Raw genomic sequence first — 13,355 nt, forward strand, 5'->3', positions numbered from 1 at the left:
ATACCTGGCGGTGTTTGCAGCAAGGCACTTGGAATACAGGTAACTGTGATGCCCTCACTGCTTTCATTATTAAATCAGGGTGAGAGCGGCCATTTCACCTCACTTTGAACGCCATTCAGTTCAACAGTGCCACTGAGCCAACTTTTACTGAGTACGTCCTATGTGTCAGCGCTGTCGAGGAGTTCAGGATAACATCTAGTGGCTTGAATACAGTTTCAGTAGTGCTGGCTTATAAACGCAGTATAAAAAAACCCAAACATGTTATCCTATATTTGTATCTGTGGCTTATAGATCATTATGTAAAGGATCTTGATTTTTTTTTCTCTGTAATTATTCTTATTAAAAAAAATTATAAGAAAGAATTTCTCTAGCCTGAAACTTTGTCCCCTAGAATTATATATGCTGACCATAGGAGTCATGTTCATGGAAAAAGGAGGAATGTATAGCTGCAGAAAGTATTAAAACTGACTACTGTTGGATTGGGAATCAGGCCAAAGGGACCAGAGAACAGGACAAACCTTCTGGCCTGCTCAGTCTCTCCTGTCAGGCGGTCCCATGACAGGTGAGATCTATGCTCTTTTTAGGAGGCCCAAACTGCCAGCGCCTGTCTTTTGTGGAAAACTGTAAAGGAAGGTATAAGATTGTGCTTCATCATATACACAGTTTTACCGGACGTACCGTGTTCTTCTCGTAGTAGATTGAGTTTTTGGTCTTTCCCCTGACCCCACTATGAATAGCTTATCAATGCGGTCTTTGGTCCTTAGCTTAAATCTCCTTAGAGACTCCAAACTGCCACCAGACTTACTGGCTTATTTCTCAAAACCCCTGGGGCTGGTTCTAGTCTGCTTCTCTACACTTCCCTTTTCTACTCTGGAGAGCGAACCTTCCATCTAGCTAGATGGGTTGCCTCGCTGTTGGCTGGACATACTGGCTACTTTTCCGTTTACGCCATTCCCAGGCCGGAGTGGCCTTCCTCAGCCTTGCTCTTATCAGGGCCTGTCCTTGCATCAGGATGGTGCGTGCATCCCTGCTATGCCCGTGGAGTCTCCATGGGTATTTATGGTGTCTCATATTCATTTGGCACAGGCCCCAGTCTTCATTCAGTTACCTTTTCCCAGGTAGACACATAACTTCACTTGTTATGTACGTTCCTCAACAAGTGAGTCCAATTCTTTTTTATTTTAACTTTAAAAAAAATTTTAATTCTCGCATGGTTAATATACAGTGTTATGTGAGTTTCAGGTGTACAATATAGTGACTCAACAATTCCATGTATTACTCAGTGCTCATCATGGTAAGTGTCCTCTTCATCCCCTTCACCTGTTTCACCCATCCTTCCACACACCTCCCCTCTGGTAACTGCCCATCTGCTTGTTCTCTATAGTTAAGACAGTGAGACCAATTCTCAAAAACCTTTGTGAATCCTCTGGGTCTATACACAAAAGATAGAATTCTTTATTGCTGTAGAGTCTTGATCTAGGGAACTCAAACTTGGCTATACATTGGAATGTCCTAGAGAGCTTTAAAAATGACCAGTGCCCAGATTCCATCTCTAGAGGTTCTGATGTACCTAGTCTTGAGTGTGGGCTGGGCATCAGGATTTTAAATTATATAGTTAAATTATGCAGCCAGGGCTGGGACCCACTGTTCTGGGATGCATATTCACAGTGTCAGAAGAAAAGATTTCCTGAAGAATTTGTGTTTTATTGTCTTGAACGTTTTTTTTTTTTTATTAGCAGCCATTCAGCTTCCACTAGGAAGAAAGATACAGTATGTTCAACAGCTTACTCTTTATCTATAACGAAGGTGATGGTACACTTAACTGGGAAACCGGGCCCCAGAGGGGAGGTGGGTGGGGGGATGGGTTAAACAAGTGATGAGGATTAAGGAGTACACTTGTCATGGTGAGCACTGGGTGATGTATTGAAGTGTTGAATCACTAGATTGTATATCTGAAACTAATATAATGCTGTATGTTAACTATACTGGAATTAAAATAAAAAATTAAAAAGAAAAGAAAGTGATACTTTTTTTAAATGAAAATTTGAGGTGCCAAGACTAAAAGGAAATGTGAACTCTAAGATCATACCGCCTCACATGAAAGGAAAGAAAATATCTTAAAGGGAAAAAAACCTTGAAATAGGACTGTCTTAGTTCAGGCTGCTATAACAAATACCGTAGATGGGGAAGATTATAAACAGTTCATCTCACACAGTTCTGGAAGCAGGAAGGATCCAGGGTCTGGTGAGGCTGGCTGCCTGGTTTGCAGGTGGTGGTCTTCTCGCTCTGTGCTCACTTGGTGGAGCGAGAATTCCACCTTCTCTCTCCTGCCTCTTCTGATAAGGGCACTAATCCCATTCCTGAGGATTACTTTGTGATGACTAGGACATTGAAAGGAGGAGTGGTCCTTCTCTAAACCTCCCCACCCCCATCCTTGTTGCAGCTATTGATTTCTGTTTGATTCGGTGTTTACCATGAAGGTGGCAGAACAGCCCATTTCTAACCAGAGTCCGCTGTTAGTTCCTTCCTTTGTCTTTGTACGGCATGGAGAGCTTTTCCTTCTCTCCCGTTTATTTATTTACTTACCTATTATGGAATTATGGATTGTTACGTCATTCTATTCCTGTCCTTATTTATTTGGATGTTCAGATTGTCCCAGACTTAGCCATTTGGGTCCAGCTGGCCCATGTATCTCTGTGACATGCCCCCCTTCATTTTTCCAAGCAACTCCTTCTTTTCTGGCAGAGGTAGCAACCATTCTTTCCTTCAGGGCCCCTGCATTGTCCTGCTCCAGGCAACGCTCCTCACTCTGTAAATAGTGTCCCTTGGAGTTGTGTAGTACACAGCCTGGGCAGCAGTATGCCGCTCTATTCGTGTGTATTCCGGCATATAAGACAACTCAGCATTTTTAGGAAATTACAATTCAGAGCACCTTTCCCATATTCTTCATCAGAAATGTTCATGAAATTCCTCATGTGAAAAGAAATAATTTCATAAAACTTTGAGAAAAGATAAATATGACTTGAACTTCTTCTGAGAGCCATGCTCTGATATGGTGGTAATAAGAGTTGCCTTATTCTGAATTCTGAAATTATTATATGTGCTTTGGGGAAAAAAGAAAGATCTTCCCTCATTCTGGCAAAATAAGTTTTTCATTTTGGATAAGAAAGAGTTTTCTTGGTATAACAAACAATTGATTCCGAGAGAGAGAATGTGTTCAGTCAGCACCACATATTTTGCTAACAGTGGAGAAACTGCTCAAGAAAAATTGGCATAGTGTTGAGAAAAGCGATGGCTGCTTTCACACAAGTTTTACTCAGAAGGCATCACAAATAAATTGTATCTAAACTTTCTAACTTTTCACTGCACCAAAAGGGCAAAGATTTCCTAAGGAACATGCAATGAAGAACTCAGAATGTTTCTACGTTCTGCATGCTCCGACCATGTAAATTACTGCTTGGCACTTCATCAGAGACTGTTGCTCACTCACCCGGCATGGATTCTTCCCACTACACCCCCCACCCCCCTCCCCATCTTGCCTGCTGACGTACTAAACCAAAAACCAAATGTATTTAAAAAAAATTTTTTTAAATCCGAGTGCGACTTCATTATAGCCAAGATTTTCTAAAGATGAATGATTTTCACTTTACAATCCACGTTTCTGCTCATCAGATTCCTTTGTCTCTGCAGCTCCTAGGGGTCCATCAGGCAGACATAAGGTGGTTACCGTGGAAGCTCCTACCTCGGGATTCCTTATTTATGCCGACCCCTTCTAGGGCATTCAACCAAATTCAGTACTCACAATTTGACTTTTTTTTCCCCTTTAAAACTAATATAAACTTCAGGCTTCCCAAAAACCGGGATATGCATGCCATTGCCTCTGGAATTTCATTTACCTTCCTACGCTCTGCGTTCCCAATCTATGGAAAGGAGATTTACTTAGGCGATGTCATGAAGATACTTTGTGATCTAACTTACGTCAGTGACTCAACGCCGTGCCCAGCACGTAATTGAGCACTAATCCGTGTTACCTCCTCGTTACCACCTCTCATGAGAGCCATCCCCAAATAGCTGTCTATAAAGACAAAGCTTAGAGAAACCAAATGGATCAGAATGGGATGTATCTGTGTGTCTCGGGTCCCCCCCATTTGCGAAGTAGTGGGATTCTGACTGGGTTTATGAAAATCTAAATCATCTGATGGAACGCTTGCTGTCATCATGGGTGAACAGATTGCCACTGGAACATAAGCATCGAAGATAAACGTCAGCCACGTTTGGCTTCTATTTTTAAATTCTCATCCTCCTGCAAATCCGGTGAATCTATAACAAGCAAAAATGATCTCAGTACTTCCTTACTAGCTACAGTATGTACAGAAATAAGTTACACTGGAGCACAAGGTTAGTAGAAGATTTGCTTATGAAGTCTGCAGGGCTCTTACTCAGCGAGCACCTGGATTTCTGTTGGCAGTCGCCTGTTTTTAAAAATGTGGGTGTGCAGTCTGTCTCTCAGGCAAAATTATAGTAATGTGGTATCTACATAACCTTGAAGTGTAATTACTGAACAAAAGGAAATGTTGAAACAAGCTAATTTTATTCTCCTGGGTTGCAAGTTTAATTAGCATGAATCATCCGTTTACAAAAGTAACTACTAGCATTGAACAACACTTTGTGTACTTTCTGTATTACATGAGATAAAGCCTATGTGTTAAAATGGAAAGAGTCAAACTTTCTTTCAAAAAGGCCTACAGACTAACAGAGTATGCCAAGGAACATTATCCCAGCCAATTTTGCCAGTGATAAATATTAGATACTTAAGAAATAACCACTTTTCATAATTGAATCTTTAGGTCACAGTTAGCATAAATCACTAAAGTTTATTTAGTGCTAACTATTATCTAGACACTTTGTTAACTCAGCATTTTACTTTCATTTCTTCATGTAACTTTCACAACAAACCCAGGAGGTGGGTTCTGTTATTACCTGCATTTTTCATAGGTACAAATTGAAGTTCAAAGATGTTAAGGGTCTTGTAATATTACACAGCTAGGAGGTGTGATTTGAACCCAGGATATATGGCTCCAGAGCCTGCTTCCCTCACTGCTATTGCCTGGAAAGTGCTAGAAGGCACTGTCCACACGTAAGACGTTCTAACCATTGTACAGAAGAGAGCGCTATTAGAATTAGCCAGTAAGGTGAAGAACGCTCTTTCACTTTCCTCTCCTTTCACACAGAGCTCACCGCTTGTATTCTGACTCTAGGGGAAAATTAAGTAAATATATATTTATCTTGACCTTTTCCAGATTTGTAAGTCATCTGCAGACAGGTAACATTCCCATCTCTGAATAAATTACCAGGAAGAAGCAAAGACAGAAGAGCTTCCCGGGGAGCTCCTTGGACTTGGAGAGGGCAATGCATGGGAGCCTGCTGGGAGCAGGGAGGTTGAGGCCTGGAGAAAGCATGTTGTGTGGAGAAGGAAACTGTCCATCTCTAGAGGGGTGCTGTCAGTGAATAAAAGCAAGGCAATTAGATAACAAAAGGCGGTAAAAATGAGTGGAAGAGCAAGCAAGGAGCAACTACTCTTATCAAGAGTATTTAAGAGTATTACTATTTAAGTAATATAATAGCCCAGTGTCTGGGAAATTGTCCTTGTCATTTTTTTTCTTCCTTGAAAGGTATTTGTTCTCTCTTTTGCCCTCCACTTCTTTACTTCATGAAGTCATTGTTGTAGCTGTTACTAACATAGATTTCTTGTCAGAGCTTAGGTGGATGTTCTCTTTGGGCAATTGCTCTGACACTTGAGCTCAAAGCAAGGATAAAGAAATCATGTAAGCATCTACCTTTGAGAGAAAGGATGACTCAAGGGCTGTCACCAACCTCTGGAGTAGCTTTCTAGTCTCACTTCTCAATGCTTAAGAACAATAACCCCAGGAAATGTGAGTATGAATGATACTCATGAGGAGATGATTTTAGGGAATTATTTTGATTTTGTTAGGGGTGATACCAGTTTTATAGTTAGGAGGAAGATATCATCGTTTTTTAGAGGTACATACTGAATTACTTAGGGGGAAATGTGATTATAATTTACAAAATACTTCAGCTAAAACAAACATAAAAATAGATGAATATAAGACAAGCTGTTAAAATTGTTCAGTTTTGGTGAAGAGTAAATACGGTATTCATTACCCCAATTTTCTGTGTTTGAAAATGTTTGTAATAAAAAGCACTGTGACTTGCCAACCATTAGCAAAGTTAATTGTAATATAATTTGGTTTTCCCACCAAAACACTCTGCCTCAATCCTTGAGTCTTATTTGTAGTCTTCGGTGATTTCTACAGGGGTGAAAGTTCAGCTTTCACGGGGTGGTTTTGTTCTGCTGTTGAGTGCTTGTGGAAGCAGCCCAGTTAAAGGTGAACTTGGGAAGAAATGATTCCATTTTCACAGTATGGTAGCACCATCCAACTCATGGCTTCCCAAGGAGACTTGATTGCTCTCAGCAGGGACCAGTTTCCAGGGAGTGCCCAAGTTGGTGGTGGTGATTTAAGTAAAAGGGTTAACGGGGTGTGTGTAAGATTTGGGGAAGAAAAGGAAACATTTTTTTACGCGTTTCTTCTTAAAATAAGAGCCTTACAGGAGATAGGGAAAGGGGAAATGTGTGAGCAAATTCAGTGGAGAGCTATTTGGTGTCATACCGTGTGGCTTCTCTTGATCTGTAAAGCTAGTAAAAGGACTTTAATAAAACCTTGAGAATCCCTTGATTGCTATTTTCACATTTCAGCCTGTTTACGCTCCTTGTAAATCATACACTGACTCTGCAAGTAGAAAATCTAGGATCAAAAACAAAACAAAAAAAACCCCAGGCACAAAACTGGGATGGTGTTTGGGGTTTAAAACTCCTGGGCTGCTCTTTTCTGGACCTTTCCTTCTTGTATGTTGGTATTGCACGGAAAGTTGGTACTTGAATGGGATACCTCCAGTTCAAGTATAATTTAACCTATGAGATAATGCGATTAACATCAGGTGGAAAGTTTGAACAAGCTGCCTGAAACCACACTGTTAATGGAGTGTTTATAGCATGGGCGGGGTTGGGCTTGTCTCACTTCATAATTTGATTTCCATGTTGGATTTGTACCTCTAAATGAGTGCAAATCTTTTTTTTAAAGGTGACCTTTTGAAAGGTTCCTTTTCAGCTTTGAGGAATTGCTTTGAGTTTTTTTTTTTTCTTTGAGGAAAACAGACTACAATCATGATTGTAGTGCTGGTCAGATTTCCTGAAGTCACTCCACTCTGTTGCTTAGAACTGGAATCACTTACCTTTATGACTCATCCTCCGTGAGGTTGTGTGCTGGCCTTCTGTTAAACTGCTTCCCCATTCGGGAAGTTGTCAGGTGTATTCTACACAGAAAAACAACGAACCACAGGGACCAGGCCGACTTTTCTGACATTTAGGGCAAGAGGAGAGATGATTCAGACACATCCATGTGTGTTTTTAGTAAAGTATACATTACCGGGTCCTCCAACTTGCTAGGACTGGTTTATAGAACATCCTGGGGTTTGTCCCCAGGAGTGAATCAGGCCAATGAGAGAGCGTGAGACAAGCAAAATAAACACGGAGCTTTCATTTCCTAGACGTTAGAAATCATTGTAGGTAAACGAAATGCTATGAACACATAGGCTTTTGAAATACTCCATTTCTCCCCTCCTGTCTTGGCATTCTGTGAGTTTAATACTCAGTGGCAATTATGTTCTTCCTTACAGCTCTTCATTCCATTTCATCATCTTGGCTTTCTTACTTCTAGCAATAAAGCTAGTCATCTTGGGTGGGAATTTTAGCTCTCATCCACCTCTTTACCCCTAAAGTAATTGTGTGCCCTGTCTTGCTGATGCTGTCTCCACAGTCCCTGTCAAAGCTGCTCCCCTTTCCCAGCTACCCTCACTGGGTCTCACCTGCTCCGAAGACCCAAGAGTCTTCTCTTCTCCTCCAGTCAATCTTTGGTGCTGTTGTCAGGTTATTTTTCCCCCATTATGGCTCTGTTACTTGACCACTGGCCAGGACTTTTCAGAGGCGTCCCCACATGAGTGCAGACTCTTGTCTAACACAGAGCCTTTCCGAGGCCTGGCGTCCATTGGACTAAGGGCTCCACTGTCCAGTACTCGCCCCCCCGCCCCCGACTGGGTGCCAACTCCCCTGGGCTGTTGGTTGTTCCTCAGGCCCCACCTGCCTGCCCTTACCCCTTGCTCTTTTCTGGTGGTTGGAGGTCTCATACATCAGAGTCACCGCGCAATTGTGAAATCCTACCTCAAACACCACCTTCCTCAAGAAGCTTTTCCTAATTTTTCACACCATATATAGAGACAAGGGCCTTCCTCTTCCTTCCATTTGGGAATCCCTATAACAGATTGTGCCCAAGAGTGTTTACATCTTGCTCTTCTCTCTGCTAAAGGCTCCTTGTTGGCAGTCCTGTTATATCACAAGCCTGACAATTTCAAGGGCTCAACTAAATTATTTGTGACCTAGCTGAAATTGATTCATCTTTAAAGGACAGACTTTTTGAGCAGGTTGACAGAAGATGCCTGAGAACTGCCTGGAGAACTGGTCTGGTCTCATACTCCCTTGGAGTAGGCAGACAGAGCTCTTAAGCCCCTCCATGGCTATAAGAAGCCAGGAAGCAATTGCCCTAATAGAGGTGCAAACAAATGGCTTTGAGCTGTTGAATAAGGGGAGATCCCTGCTGTCTGGGAGTGGCAGGTGAGGGCCTTCAAGTGAACATGGGAGGAAAGAGCATTCTAGACAGTACCAGCTTGAATAAAGGTTTGGATTGTAGGCAAAAGTGAAAGTAATATCAATGCTTTGTGGGAAGAGGGGAAGGGAGTATTTAGGAAATAAGCTTAGAACAAGTGGTGAAGGGATATGAGTTCTAGGATAAATATTGGGAGCTGTCAACTCTGTGCCTGGCGAGCACTCGCATAATCTGTTTCTAGACAATTACATGAGGCTGCCTCCCCCCACACTCTGTCACCTTCCCCACTGATTCAGAGAGAAGGATGGAAAGAAGGTGAGAGAAACCAGATAAGGAAGTTGTTGAAACAGACCTGATGAAAGATAATAAGCCCTGAGCTAGGCTGGGGGAAATGCTGATGAGCGAAAAGTTGATACCTAGATGGAGGGAACAAGATACAAGGAAAAGCATAATTCTGAGATTTTTTTTTGGTCCCATTTCTAAGGAAACAGACTTTTTTTTTTAACCTCCCTGTTTAAAGTGGTTATGCACACTTTTTCCTAATGGTTTTAATTTATTTCCGTCGTTTTCTTTTTTGCTAAAAACACTCCTTTCCCTTAAAATAAATGTTGGCAACAACAACAAAAACATCTTTGAAGTTCCTCCTAAAACTAAATAGAGTAGGAAAGTAAAGATTCAGGGCCTTCTAATAGAAGTTTCTCATCATCTCAGGTGCTGGGCTTCCAGATCGGGAAGAATGCTCTTATCCTTAGAGTTTTCAGTTTAATTCTTTTTTTTTTTTTTCTTTTTAAAGATTTTATTTGAGAGAGTGTGCACCAGCTGGGGGGAGGGGCAGAGGGAGAAGGAGAAGAACCCTCCCCACCTAACAGGGAGCCCAGTGTGGGGCTTGATCCCAGGACCCCGAGATCACGACCCAAGCTGAAGGCAGATGCTTAACTGACTGAGCCACCCAGGCGCCCCCAGTTTAGTTCTGATGCCAGGTACATCAGAGATAATTCCACAGAAAAGTATGTTTGGAGTAAGGGATCAGATGATGGGGGTAAAAAAAAGGATGTACAAAAACCTCAGCCTCGAAAGATTGATGTGTAAAGATTTAATAGTTTTGCCTTTATTTGGCAATTACTTCCTTCCTTCATCCAAAAGGAGTTGTCTGTTCTGTGCATCAAAATCTAGGAAATATTGATGAATTGAATGAAATAGTCTGTCACATATTTTGAATACTGTAATAAATTCGTCTGTGGTGGAGAATATGTGTATTGTAGGTGGACTTGTTAAGATCAAAACATCTGTTGATGGAATTTATCACAATTTTTTTTAAAGATTTATTTTATTCATTTGAGAGAGAGAGAAAGCACGAGCGGGAGGGGCAGCGGGACAGAGAATCTGAAGCCTACTCCACACTAAGCTTGGAGCCTGACACAGAGCTTGATCTCACAACCCTGAGGTCAGGACCTGAGCGGAAACCAAGAGTCAGGTGCTCAGCCGACTGCACCACCCAGGCGCCTGGGAATTTATCACAGTTCTTAATAACTCTGTTACTTCTTTAAGAAAACAATGATTGTTTTCTTTCTTTAACACAGACCAGTGGTTCTTAACCAAGTTTGAGCAAGCAAGTTGCTCAACCAGGTTGGGAGTTTGCACCTACCTCTCCATCCTGGGACATTCGGCAAGGTCTAGAAACGTGTGTGGTTGTCACAACGAGAGCAGGGGAGCTACTCTGATCTGTGGGCAGAAACTGAGGATGCTGCCGAACCTCCTGCAATGCACACGACGGCTGCCACAGCAAAGCTCTCCAGCCCGCAGTGGCAGGGGGGTCGAGATGGAGAAACCAGAAATTAGTAGTATTATTGGTCATCAGTTTTAGGCTGCATTACCAAAAATTCTCACTTTTTATATAGAGGCTGCCAGACGGACATCATCTAGAAAGCCAGTGCCAGAGTTAATCTCTAAAACATAACAAACCGTTGCCCAGGCTTTAAAAAAAAAAAAAACCCACTTAACACAGTTTGTGAATAGACATGACTTTCTGCACACAGTGCATGAGACCAACGGCAACCATGGGTGTCATGGCAGAAAAATTCAGGGGGCAGCAAAGGAGCAGCCCCTTGAGTTGCAAAGCTTTGTTTATCCTCCAGGACTACCCTGGCTCTTGCCTTCTTCCTTTATATTAACAAAGGGTGTATGTGTAAATGCCTAGCATGCACAGATTCTAGAAGAATTAAAACAACATTGTAAAACCTGCTCTCCCTGCTTTGGATTGCATTATATACACCCACAGAACATATGGTTCTTAAAATGCTGCTGAAATTAAGAATTTAACAAGGTGAGGCTGTGTGGGGTCAAGATCTGGGGGCCCTCCTCCCAGACCCCCTAAATGGAAGTGTATCACCATTTTTCTTTTATTGCTCTATCTCCTCCCTTCCCAACATTTTAACAAAAGCATTTTTTTTTTAAAAGATCGGGCGACACAGAGGGAGTTCAAATCTAGGAAGGAGACCTGCAAGCAGACCTGCTGGTCTGTGGAGATTTTCATATATTGACTGAGAAATTGAATGCCTACGAGACGCTGGGCGATGGGGCAGAGAATGGAGAGATAGCTGGAAAGAAGGGAGTCTTACCTCTTGTGGCACTTACGGCCCACCACAGTGAGCTCTCGGGCCAGCGCATCTCGTATTTAATCACAGAAACTGTCCCTTTCTAGATGAGGAGACCAAGGCTGTGGGATCTTAGCCAAGGTCCTACAGGCAATAGATGAAGTCGAGATTCAAACCCAAAGCCATCTAACTGTGAAGCCTGAGCACTCAGCCTGCATCCTGCCAGCCACAGCAGCCGGACCACAAAGTTCTTAGGAACCTTCTGGGTTTGGATTGTGTCTTGTCAGCAGTGAGCTCACTCCCATGATATTACATTTGTGTTTTAGAGATAACGCTTTGGCAGCAAGTGGGGGTGGCCTTTTGTGACTCGTAAATTGCATAAGGAAGGTGGAAATAGCAAATAATACATTGCATTGTTCTTTGGGACTGCTCTGAAGTCTCTCAGGGCAGGCTGGGTGAATCATGAAGAGGATATAATCTCAGGTATGAGAAAGCATTTTGATTGAGGCCGTAATTGTTCTTTTGGTGTTTTTTATCTTTCCTTTACATTGAACAAAGCTGCTTATCAGCCGTAAGACCTACATACTGTTCTTCTATTTATCTAGTCTCATTCTTCTGCTTGTCTAGCAGGAAAAGCTCACAAATCCGAGGGCTTTTTGTTCTCCCTCTCTCCCTTTGGAGCACCATGTGGAAGGGTCTGTGTGTTACTAAGGTATAAACTGGCGAGGGAAAGAGCAGTCCTTTTATTTGAGCAAAACCTCACATCTGGATTAGGAGGGCAGACCACTGGAAACTTAAAGAATAAAGACATTTAAACTGAACCACAGAATTCCTAGCATATATAACTTCACTTCACCTTAGTCCTGCTCTCTCCCTGAATTCACACACATACGCATGTTACATAGTGAGCAAGCAGGTTTTTTTGTGAAATAATAGAGGGAAAGTCAGATGATGCATTTTACCTGTTGCTGGAACTATTAAGAAGTTATCTTCTCTTTGATACTGTGTTCCCAGTGAGTTTCATCATCCCTGCTGAGCATGGTGCCGTGTGGCAGAACGATACCCACTATTGCTACTGGTGTCCAGTCATCCCTGGACGACTGTCTTCATGCTTGACCAGCCAGACAGTGCCACACTTTGGCTCAGCAGTAACACTAGACCTTGAATGACATGGGCTCCAAGATGATGAGGTAGCAGGAACCACCCTTGAATCAGCTCCGTGATTCCTGGCAGACTCAAGTTTATCGCCTCCTTCCTTGTGGCAAACGACAACTGGAATCAGGAACAAGATGAGGGTTCCCACTTTCACTCTTTTGTGGCTTAGTCTTACTGGGCTGCTATAAGAAAATACTACACACTGTGTGACTTACAGACAACAGAAATTTATTTCTCACAGTTCTGGAGGCTGAGAAGTCCAAGATCATTGTGCCGTCATGGTGGAAGGGACAAGGGAGCTCTGTGGGCTTCCTTATAAAACTACAAATGACATTCATGAGGGCCCACCCTCATGACCTAAGCACCTCCCAAAGGCCCTGCTTTCTAATACCATCACATTGGGCTTTAGGATTTTGATGTATGAATTTGGCAGGGGCAGGGAGACACATTCAGTTCATACTAGTGGCCTGACAACTTGAACTTGCCCCTCAACTAGAGTGTATACTATACCAAAATGACAGTGTAGAGAGGTGGTTCATTGACCTGGCTCAACTGCTTAGAGGCTTTGTGATCTTGTCTTTTAATGATGCCTCAATATCATCATTTATAAAATAGGGATAATAATACCTATTTCATTTAAGTACCATGAGGCTGAAATGAGCACATATGTAACTAGCAAGTTTAGAAGAGCATCTGGCCTATTCTGAGTGTTGTCTCTCCATAAGTAGTCTCTGCTGCTGTTGCTGTTACTTTGTAGTTGATATAGACAAAAAAGGAAACAAGATTCCAAATTTTGGAAAGTAAGAGGGAAATACCTTAGAAAGAAAATATCTCCCTAGAAAATCCAAGTAAATAACTGAACCAAAGA

At 42.2% G+C, this 13,355-nt stretch overlaps 1 protein-coding gene across 2 annotated transcripts in view; it reads left to right on the top strand.

Moving 5' to 3' along the window:
- Nucleotides 1-13,355, top strand: part of GAREM1 (GRB2 associated regulator of MAPK1 subtype 1) — a 195,755-nt gene that overhangs the window by 72,921 nt on the left and 109,479 nt on the right. The window lies entirely within an intron of this gene.

The sequence above is a fragment of the Neomonachus schauinslandi genome, chromosome 14 (assembly GCF_002201575.2).
Source record: "Neomonachus schauinslandi chromosome 14, ASM220157v2, whole genome shotgun sequence".
Lineage (NCBI taxonomy): Eukaryota > Metazoa > Chordata > Mammalia > Carnivora > Phocidae > Neomonachus > Neomonachus schauinslandi.